This window comes from Geotrypetes seraphini, chromosome 1, assembly GCF_902459505.1.
Source record: "Geotrypetes seraphini chromosome 1, aGeoSer1.1, whole genome shotgun sequence".
NCBI classification, from domain to species: domain Eukaryota; kingdom Metazoa; phylum Chordata; class Amphibia; order Gymnophiona; family Dermophiidae; genus Geotrypetes; species Geotrypetes seraphini.
Genome location: NC_047084.1, coordinates 527383600 through 527395466, shown reverse-complemented (window position 1 = coordinate 527395466; position 11867 = coordinate 527383600). Strand labels below are relative to the sequence as shown.

Genomic DNA, 11867 nt, shown 5'->3' with positions numbered 1-11867 from the left:
TCCCTTTTGGCTAGTCCTACTTAGGAAACTGCATATGACAGAAAGAAATGTCAAGTATGCAGCCCCTGAAAAATGCTGAGGAATGCAGCATAGTTAAACAGAATAGTGAAACAAAAAAGACATTTAAGGCAGATTTCTGGAGAAAGCACAGAAAAAAAAAATAAAAAAGCAATCCCCTGCCTTTAGTCAGTTGAATTGGATAAGCATGGACTAATGCATGTGTTGCCCAAGAATTTAATTTTCTGTGAGCAGTTAAAATTATTGAATAAATCATACAAGGTATAGCTTTGTACGTTCTGTGCCTAGTTTTTTTTAAAAATTAGCACATTTAGGCAAAACACATTTTTGGGCCCCTTTTACAAAGCCGTGGTAGCAATGCTGCCATAGTAAACACACTAGAGAATGACACGGGGTTAAATTTGTCCCCAACCCCACAGGAACTCAATCTCACTGTCCCATGCGCACGAGTTTTGTTCCTGTCTCTACCCCATTCCTGAAAACTCCGTTCTCATCTGCACAAGCCTCAAACACATATGATTTTAAAGTGTTTGAGGCTTGTGCAGATGAGAACGGAGTTTTCAGGAATGGGGTAGAGACAGGAAAAGAACTTGTGGGGATGGGATGGGAAAATGAGTTCCCGCAGGGAAGGGGAAAAATTTGTCCCCGTATCATTCTCTAAAACAGGGTTCATAGACAACGGCGCGAAAGACAAAGGCGCGCCCAGACAATTGAGCGCAGTGCGGAGGCGCGCGCCGCTCAAAATTACTTTTTAGGGGCTCCGACGGGGGGTTTTGTTGGGGAACCCCCCCACTTTACTTAATAGACATCGCGCCGGCGTTATGGGGGGTTTAGGGGGTTGTAACCCTCCACATTTTACTGTAAACTTAACTTTTTCCCTAAAAACAGGGAAAAAGTGAAGTTTTCAGTAAAATGTGGGGGGTTACAACCCCCCCACACCCCCCACAACGCCCCCACAACGCGGCGCAAAGTCTATTAAGTAAAGTGTGGGGGGTTCCCCCCCCCACACTCCCCCGTCGGAGCCCTAAAAACAGTAATTTTGAGTGGCATGCGCCTCCGCGCTGCGCTCAATTGTTTTGGGCGCGCCTTTGTCCCGGCGCACTTTTGACCTGACACCCTAAAACAGTGGTTCCCAACCCTGTCCTGGAGGACTACCAGCCAGTCAGATTTTCAGGATAGCCCTAATGAATATGCATGGGGCAGATTTGAATGCCTCTCACCTTCATTATATGCAAATCACTCATGCCTATTCATTAGGGTCATTCGAAAAACCCGACTGGCTGGTGGTCGGACAGGGTTGGGAACCACTGCTCTAAAACACACCGAAGTCTATACGAATTGAATGGGCTTCAGTGCATTTACCATGGCAGCATCACTATCATAGCTTTGTAAAAGGGGTCCTTTATGCAGATTCTTGTATACCCATTTCTTTTCTGTAGATTTCTTCTTTTCCTGAAGTTCCAGGTGAAATGAGCATCAAAATGCATTCAGTTTCAAAATTCTGCAAGCAGTGGAAGAGGCAGACATGGGGGAAGCCACTGCTTGCCCTGGATCGGTGGCATGGAATGCTGCTACTTTTTGGGTTTTTGCCAGGTACTTGTGATTGGATTGGCCTCCGTGAAGATGGGGATACTGGGCTAGATGGACCATTGGTCTGACCCAGTAAGGCTAGTCTTATGTTCTTAGCCTAGTGATTAGAGCACTGAGAGAAACTGAGCAAATCACTGTCTTCTGCCACCTTGGGTACCCATTTTAATTGTAAGCTCTTTGGGGAACTTTATCTTATCTGAATAATTAGAACCATGTTAGGGTACTGAACATACCCAGCAAAACTATAAGAAGGATAAGAATTATTGCAGGTTTTTTGCTGTTTCTTTGGCCTACTCATTCAATGTAAAAAGACATTTCACACACCAGGCTGGTATTCCTAATGACTTACATTTATTGGTCAGAAGATAGTTGATGCTGCAGACGGGCAGACTGGATGGGCCATTTGGCCTTTATTTGCCATCATGTTTCTAAATATCTACTACAACAAAACATTTATATGTAGCCATTGGGTTTTTTTTTCCCCTTTTCTCTTAGCTTCTCATAACTAAGGTAACATAGAAACATAGAAAAAGACGGCAGATAAGGGCCGCGGCCCATCTAGTCTGCCCACCCCAATGACCCTCCCCTATTTAACTCCGTGCAGAGATCCCACGTGACGATCCCATTTCTTCTTAAAATCAGGCACACTGCTTGCCTCGATCACCTGAAGTGGAAGTCTATTCCAGCGATCAACCACTCTTTCGGTGAAAAAGTATTTCCTGGTGTCGCCGTACAACTTCCCCCCACCCCCTGATTTTCCATGGATGTCCTCTTGTTGCCGTCGGACCTTTGAAAAAGAAGATATCCTCTTCTACCTCGATACGGCCCGTGAGGTACTTGAACGTCTCGACCATATCTCCCCTCTCTCTGCGTTCCTCGAGTGAGTATAGCCGCAATTTATCCAGCCGTTCCTCGTACGGGAGATCCTTGAGTCCCGAGACCATCCGGGTGGCCATTCGCTGGACTGACTCAAGCCTCAGTACATCCTTGCGGTAATGAGGCCTCCAGAATTGCACGCAATATTCCAGATGGGGCCTCACCATGGATCTATACAACGGCATAATGACTTCAGGCTTACGGCTGACGAAACTCCTACGTATACATCCTATGATCTGCCTAGCCTTAGATGAAGCCCACTCCACTTGATTGGCAGTCTTCATGTCTTCACTGATGATCACCCCTAAGTCCCGTTCTGCAACAGTCCTTGCTAGGATCTCGCCATTTAGGGTGTAAGTCTCGCATGGATTTTGACTGCCGAGGTGCATGACTTTGCATTTCTTGGCATTGAAACTCAGTTGCAAGGTCCTTGACCATTGCTCCAATAGGAGTAGGTCGTGTTTCATATTGTTCGTTGTGCTCTTGCTTGTTATATTACATAGTTTGGCGTCATCAGCGAATAACGTTATTTTACCGCGAAGCCCCTCAGCCAAGTCCCTTATAAAGATATTGAAAAGGATCGGGCCTAAGACCGAGCCCTGTGGCACTCCGCTGATCACTGCCGTCGTTACGGAGGGGGTGGCGTTCACCACCACCCTCTGAAGCCTACCATCAAGCCAGTCCCCAACCCATTTTGTCAAAGTGTCACCTAATCCTATAGAACTCATTTTGCACAACAACCTGCGGTGTGGGACACTATCAAATGCTTTGCTGAAGTCCAAGTATACAATGTCCAAGGACTCTCCAACATCGAGCTTCCCCGTCACCCAGTCAAAGAAGCTGATCAAGTTGGATTGGCAGGATTTCCCCTTGGTACTAGCTGTTCAGTAAGAGTTCTGAAAGGGTAAATGAACATGGACTTGATATACCAACTTTCTGTGGTACAACCAAAGTAGTTTACATATTCTATGAATTGAGTGTTCCAGATCAAAAAAGAAATTATTTTGTTTAGGGAAGAAAGGACTCCATCTGCATTCAGCCCACATAGGTAGATCCAGATGTTTGCTACTGTTTGGCTACTATGCCAAAATTCTTGGGCCGTCTCCCTTATTCTGTAACAGTACGTACTTTGGGATTTCAGTGATGCCAAGGCTCAGATGTCTCATAGTTATAATTCCCTTTTGATGAATTAGGGATGTGGGATTTTTCCAAATTTCCACACACCCTTGTTATTCTTCAGGCATTGGCCCAGAAAGCTCACTATAGTTTTCCTAAAGAAAGTCTGTGGAACCTTTCTGGGATAAGATCACTTTACATCTCATTAGAGGGGTGATGAGAGTGCCTACCACTTCCCTGACTTAGGGTAATGGATTTAAGTAAGAGAAAAAATCCCGTACATATACTTTTAAAAATCTTTAATGACACAGTGTTTGCAGAACTTATAAATAACTCCACAGGGTTCCTGAAGATCCTAGCGCAGATTATTGGATTCCAAGCTTAAAAAAACAGTACCTGATCCTTGGAGTCCCTAAGCCTCAAGGTAATCAGTTTCTGAACAGAGAATGGAATCCTAAAATGAAGTCTGTTATTCTGCTGCTCACTACAGCAGGCAAGAATTAAAGAGAACTGTACTTAGTCCCCAATACCCTCTGTAGTAGGACTAAGAAGACACGTAAGAAAATTGGCACATTCTTTGAGAAGAAACTGAGAGTAAAACCTCAGAGATTTTATATATATATATATATCTGTTTGTTGCTGCTGCCAATATATTACTCCTTGCAGAATTTTGTGCTGCGGTGCAGTGCAGAATTTACACAGAATTCCACCACAACTGTGCAGAATTCTGTACAGATCTGCCAAGCCCACCAATATTACTGCCTTCTCAGCACCTCAGCAGTAGTGACATTGGTAAAACCAGCAGAAAAGACATCAAGGACCATTTTCCTGGGCACACCCACTCTGAATTCTGCTGCTGTACCCTTCCACACAGGAAGTTTATGTTAGGGCATGAATCTGGTTCATGCTGAGAAATGGTCTCATGCTTGTGTATTTTCTTCTGCATTTACTGAGGGCTCTGTTATTGGCTTTTTTATTTTTCTGCTTTTGTCCAATTTTGTCCAAATTTTGGTGACTGTAAGAAGAAATATGAGCGGGACCGTTCTGCTGGAGTGCACGCTGTGACTGTTGGCTTTGCCAGACCTCTGTCCTAGAACAGGAATTGACAGAGGGGCAAAGGACTGGCACAGCTAACAGCACATGCCTCAGCAAGGTGGTCCTGTGTTGGAAGCAGAAGCAGGAAGGAACAGTGTCAAAGTAACACAGGAAGGGGAAGGGGAAAGGGAGGGTGATAATAACTGGATCAAAGAGTAGGGAGAATGGGGAGACACTGCATGGCCTTTACCAGGTTCTTCATCAACCCCAGCTTGATATGAAAAGGTGGAAGAAATATTTTATGAAGATCCACCAATGGCATAAATTTCACACTGCTTGTCCCTGGGTTATAGGTATCCCTCAGCTGCCAGACATGCTTGACATAATATTCAGCTGTAGATCTGCTATCCCAGAAGCACAGGAAACAGCAGAATTTAGTGAATCCTCCTTGCTTTCCCATTAGCATGCCATTGACCTTCAGATCACCACAGATATTCCACAGGTGTGTTTTTATAACTGATTGCTTCTAGTAAATTATTCATATTCTCATAAGACTCCTTTAGATGAACAGAATGAGCAATTGGTATACTTGGATTGGAGTTTCCATTGTGCAGTAACACTGCCATCAAGCTTCTCTGTGAAGAATCAATGAAGAGATGCCATTCATCTGGACAATGCACTTGTGACAAACTTGAAGAGCTTGTTGATGTCATGACAAAAGCACAATGAGCCATTTACAGTGAAGAATGTTGTTAAGTTATGATTATTTTTTACTAGCTGATGACCCGGCATTGCACGGGTATTTAATTATAGCAATAACACTGTAAATGGATTCAAATAAAGATACTTTATAGTGGTGAATGAAATTATTGTTTTACAGCTTAATAAAAGTACAATATTCAAATAATAATGTGAAATATTTGACAAAATGAATACAATACAACTAACGCAAAACGTGATTATAAACAACATTTTTAGTTTCACCTCCAGGAGCAAGAACATATAAATTGTTGGGTGAACCCACCCTTGAGCAAGCAACATAGAGTTGTGGGCCGAGAGACCCCCAGAACATATCACCCCAGGTAGTGAGGGATCTGCATACCAAGTTTCGTTCAAATCGGTCAAGCCGTTTTTGAATTACTGTGAGAATGGCAGCTGTTTATATTTTTTCCATTGACATGAATGGGTGATATCTGATTTTCTGTTTGTAGCTCCGCCCACGTGTGCTGGTGGGCCGCGAGACCCCCAGAACATATCACCCCAGGTAGTGAGGGATCTGCATACCAAGTTTCGTTGAAATCGGTCAAGCCGTTTTTGAATTACTGTGAGAATGGCAGCTTTTTACATTTTTTCCATTGACATGAATGGGTGAAATCTGATTTTCTGTTTGTAGCTCCGCCCACGTGTGCAGGTGGGCCGCGAGACCCCCAGAACATATCACCCCAGGTAGTGAGGGATCAGCATACCAAGGTTCGTTCAAATCGGTCAAGCCGTTTTTGAATTACTGTGAGAATGGCAGCTTTTTACATTTTTTCCATTGACATGAATGGGTGAAATCTGATTTTTCTGTTTGTAGCTCCGCCCACGTGTGCAATTGGGCCGCGAGACCCCCAGAACATATCACCCCAGGTAGTGAGGGATCTGCATACCAAGTTTCGTTCAAATCGGTCAAGCCGTTTTTGCGTGATCGCAGCACATACACACACACACACACATAAATACATACACACATACATACCTCCGATTTTATATATATAGATGTAATGAGTTATATTAGCATCTTTTGCAAGCAAGTGCTTTTGCTTAAGCCTTGAAGCAAGAAGTTCTACTTTTTCTTTTGAAAGATTTAGATCATGAATAAGATCATTGAGCTCAGCTTGTGTAAAGGTCTCTGGTTCTGAATCTTCATCATTCACATAATCAGGATCAGATAATTCTGGATTGTGACCAGCTGCTGCATCATCATCACATTCCCCATCATGTTCCACAGAAGCAAGTCCATCTTTTGGAGGGATAGGGACAGGCAGTGAGTCATCATGAGGAACAGGCCTAATAGCAGAATCCAGAGTAGGATATATAATTTTGTGCTTAGTTTTAGCTGAGAATCCACTTGTATTCACAAGGCAAAAGTAGCAATCTTTAATATGGTCTTGTGGTTCCCTCCATATCATTGGGATTGCAAATGACATTGCTGCCTTTCGTCAATTGAGCCAGTTATGAAGTCCATTGGAACAACTGGTACAGATGATATGTGGAGCCCAAGACTTATCTTGGTCACCCAGTGGACAGCCAAAGTACAATTTGTATACCTTCGTCAGATCTATGGTAATTGGACGATGTTGTGCTTTTGTTGTGAATGAACCACAGACATAACAGAAACTATCTGGATGATTAGTACAATGTCTTGACATGATAAAGACTGATATTAATCACCATAAATAATGTCTGTAGCATAAAAAAACAAAGACAACTGTCATTATCCTTCCTTATACGCTTATCCTATAAACACATGATATACTGCCCAATTAATGTTTATAATTATATATAATGATCCTCATCACAAAAATGTGACATGCTAGTGAAAAGCTAAACACAGATTTGAAATCAGCATGAAAAATGCTACAAAACCCACCCAAAATTAACTCTGATGAAATTGATGTGTTGACCTGTGTAATTAATAGTATTTATTTTTATTTTAAAAATTTATATACCATTTAAACCTAAACGGTTTACATATCGTTACATACATAATTCAATAAAACAAATAAAATCAAAGAAACATTAACATAAAATCATCAGAAAATCATGTGAAGGGCCTATCAAAAGAACAACTGGAAAGATCAGTTCTAGAAATAACAAATAACTGCGTTTTTGTTTTCTGAAATTACTCTTGTCATGACTTTTTTGTAATTGACTGACAAGTGAATTCCACAATTTGACCCCCGCACAGCAAAAGGCCATTTTACTGGTCTCAGCATATTTTAGATTAACATTTGTTTTTAATGATGAGTTCTCAGACCTCAGAGACCTAGATGGTAAATAATTTGACATCTTACTTTTAAACAATTCAGGTATGATGTCAGAGGAGGGGTGGGACCGCGACAGAGGAAACAGCTCTGAAGAAGAACAAAGATCGCTAGCACCATGATCTTGTTTGCAGGCTGTTCCTGGAAGGTAAACAGTGCGGGGAGGCCAGGGGAGAAGCCAGACCCCAGTGGGAGGCCAGGGGGAACATGCAGGCCTTCGTGGGGGGAATGAGCAGTCCTTCGGGGTGGGACAGGCAGGCAGGTCTTCAAAGGGGGGGACAGGCCTTTAGGGGGGACAGGCAGGCCTTCACGGGGGGATAGACCTTCAAGGGGGGGAACAGCCTTTAAGGGGGGAGGCAGGCCTTCAAAGGGGGGGACAGGTCTTCAAGGGGGGAGACAGGCCTTTAGGGGGGACAGGCAGGCCTTCAGGGCTGGGATAGGCCTTCAAGGGAGGGGACAAGCCTTCAAGGGGACAGGCAGGCCTTCGAAGGGGGAACATGTCTTCAACGGGGGGATACAGGCCTCTAGGTGGGAAAGGCAGGCCTTCAGGGGTGAGATACAGACCTTTAAAGGGGGGCAAGCCTTCAAGGGGGAAACAGGCCTTCAAGGATGGTCTCACTCTTTACCCCAAAACAGTTCATTCTAACTTAGATAGTATAGTAGCGCTAGATAATATATCAATGTTTTATTAATTCTTTCTTAGTCCAGTTTCTTTACAACAGTACATCTTAGGAATTCAGATATCCACCCTTATCAATAGATACAGGTGGTGGGATTCTTCATGATTCCAAGTACTATTTCCCTACTATTTACTTATTTCAATTATTTTATATAAATAATAGACTTAGCTTATTCAAAGTCCATTCCCCTTCCCGACGCGTTTCACCGAACTTTCTCAAGGTCGGGGGAACTGGACATTACAGCATAGCTTCTCCTAGTATAACCAGCCATTTTTTAAATGCTGTAATGTCCAGTTCCCCCGACCTTGAGAAAGTTCGGCGAAACGCATCGGGAAGGGGAATGGACTTTGAATAAGCTAAGTCTATTATTTATATATTTATATAAAATAATTGAAATAAGTAAATAGTTGGGAAATAGTACTTGGAATCATGAAGAATCCCACCATCTGTATCTATTGATAAGGGTGGATATCTGAATTCCTAAGATGTACTGTTGTAAAGAAACTGGACTAAGAAAGAATTTATAAAACATTGATATATTATCTAGCGCTACTATATTATCTAAGTTGGAGTGAACTGCTTTGGGGTAAAGAGTGAGATTCTCTTTATATATACTATAAATATCGAAAGATGGCTTCAAGGATGGTGACACGGGCCTTTAGGGGTGGGGTCAGGCCTTCAAGGGGGGACAGACCTTCAAGGGGGGACAGACCTTCAGGGGAGGGGGGCCCTGGTATAGAAGTACATGGAGGGAGGGAAGGGGGGGTTCAAAGAGATGTGCATATGCCGGACTTTGGGGAGGAAGAAATGGGTCTGAAAATAGAGGAGAGGGAGAGAGATGATGGACAATGGGATTTAGGGAGGGAAGGAACAGAAAGGGAAAGAAGTTGGACGCAAGGAATGGTGTGGAGGGGGGATAGAGATACTGAATAGGAGGGTAGTTGGGAAAAGAAAGGGAGAGATGGTGGACCCTGGGGTGGTGGGGAAGGAAGGAGAGATGCTGGATGAAAGGGTAGTTAAGAAAAGGTGGATCTGTAGAGGGAGACGAAAAAAAGGAAAGATGCCAGACCTCCTGGGGAGGGAAGAGAAACGGAAGGGGAGGATAGAGATGGAAGATGGATGATTAACAGGGAGAAAGAAGAAAGAAGAAGACCCTGGCAAGCAAGTTATCAGAAGACAACCAGAGCCTGAGACCAACAAAATTTGAATAATGACCAGACAACAAAAGGTAGAAAAAATAATTTTATTTTCTGCTTTGTGATTACAATATGTCAGATTTGAAATGTGTATCCTGCCAGAGCAGGTGTTAGACCGCAAACGTGAGCTAGGATTTAACAGAGAGAGGAAAAGTCTTTTTTGTTTGTTTATTTTGTTTACACCACAGCGCCAGTGTGTTTAGAAGGCAAAGGGGGTGAAGAGGCTGTAAAATAAACCCACCAGGATGTTTGAAAAAAAACACCCAATTGGGCAGGAAAATCGAATCGAATCGAAAAATCAATTCAATAGGCTGAATCGAATTGAATCAAAAAATTTTTTTCCTGAATCGGGCAGCACTAGTAGGCACCAAAGTATAGACTTGCCTTGTGTATTTTAAATTAATTATTCAGTGTTTACTAATCGACACCCATTTTTCAATCACTCAGGGCCTGATTGTATAAATGGCACCTGGCAGTACCTACATTGCAGGTGCAGCTTGGCACGGTTGTCAATCAGCCACTAGGCACCATGTATACAATCATGCCTACATAACATAACATAACATTGTGCTTATTGACCGTGTAACCAGAAGTTCAACGCGGTTTACAAAAAGTTGTAAAAGTAAACATGTTACATGAAATAAGATGATTCATTAAACAGTTAAATATTTAGAAAAAAGATAGGTCTTTAATTGTTTTCTAAAATGGCCATAGGAATGGGTAGTAAGCAACAATATTCGGAATTCGTTGTCATGAAGAGCTGCCTGAGATGCCAAAGTATGATTTAGACAGATGGAAAATTAAACAAAGGATGAGTTCTTCTACTATGTCTGTATGATGCTAAAGAAAATCTATTGACTAAGTAAGAAGGAGCTGTACCATAAACAGCCTTGTAACAGAAACAGCCTAGTTTAAACAATACCCGGGCCTCCATTAGCAGCCAATGCAATTCGCAATAAAAGGGTGTAACATGATCAAATTTCTTCAGGCTATAAATCATTCTGACCGCTGTATTCTGTATTATTGTAAGTCTTGCTAATTCTTTCTTGGTGACTGTCAGATAGATAATATTTCAATAATCGGGAAGACTCAGTAGTAACAATTGAACCAATAATCTAAAAGCAGTAAACTCAAAATAAGATCTAATTGTTCACAATTTCTATAACGTGACGTGGCATTTCCATAGTGGCACCTAAGCATACATCGCTAAAAATTCTAAATGTAGATGCCCCTCCGTTAGGCCAGTTTTTTTGCTGGCCTAATTCATCGGTGCCTATCTCGGACACCTAACGACACCTAAGTCAACCATACCTATTCTCCACTCCTAACCATTTGAGATATATGTCCTTAGGCGTGGGAATGCACCTCCGTTTAGGCATCACTAGGAGTCCTAAGAGCTCAGCATCAAACTCTTAAACTGTTTAATTAATCTTTTTTTTTTAATTATTATTATTGACTGAAAACCAGCGCAGTCAATTACCAAGCCAATTAAAAAAAAGAAATAGGTGTGGATCCCAATCTTAGGCTGCAATTTGAGTGCCTAGCAGTGCCTGGTGTAGTTGTCCAATATAGAATCTGACTGTGTAATATGTTGCACTTATTTATTGTTTTAAAATGAATAAAGATTAAAAAAAAAAAAAAAGAATCTGGTCCTCAGGGGGTAGTTATCAACGTGGGTAACTTTTAAGATATGGGGTTTTTCTGGGGGTAGCACTAACGTCTTAGTGGTGTACTGAAGAGTGGGGGGTGGTCTGCCCTGGGTGCAGGGAGCTCAGGGGTGCTGCATCATTCGCAGGTCTGTGGTGCACTGACTCCCACCCCCTTTGTCAACTTCCTGTTCTTGTGTGGAGGACCAGCAGAGGCAATGGCCACGTGCAGGTGGACCGCAACCCTGTGATTGATCCACATACCTTCTCACTGCCTGGAGGAGGAGGGTGCTTTGGCCAGAGGAGGGGGTGCTGCAGCAAGAGTAGGGTTGCTCTGCTATGGGTTCCCACCCTGCCAGATACACCACTGCTTATAATATTTTAACAGAGGTCCCATTTTATGTACTGAGACCTAGTTACTAATAACTAGGGTTAACAATAAAATAATAACACATTTTAATGGTAGCCTACATTGATAACTTCACCCCTCAATATTGGCAAATTGGATTTTTATCTTTCTGAAACATTATCTCCATAGACGAAGCTGAAGCAATTCTTAAATGTAAAACTCTCTCTGGACACATGATGGAGCCGGTCAGATTAGACTGCATTAATATCACACTATGACTGCATTATAGAAATATGCATTTAGCGCGTCCGTTTTTCATTCCTTTTTACTTCTTT

At 42.5% G+C, this 11867-nt stretch overlaps 1 protein-coding gene across 1 annotated transcript in view; it reads right to left on the bottom strand.

The window, feature by feature from the left end:
* LOC117352546 (protein-lysine 6-oxidase) overlaps positions 1-11867 on the bottom strand; it is a 71944-nt gene that overhangs the window by 7209 nt on the left and 52868 nt on the right. The window lies entirely within an intron of this gene.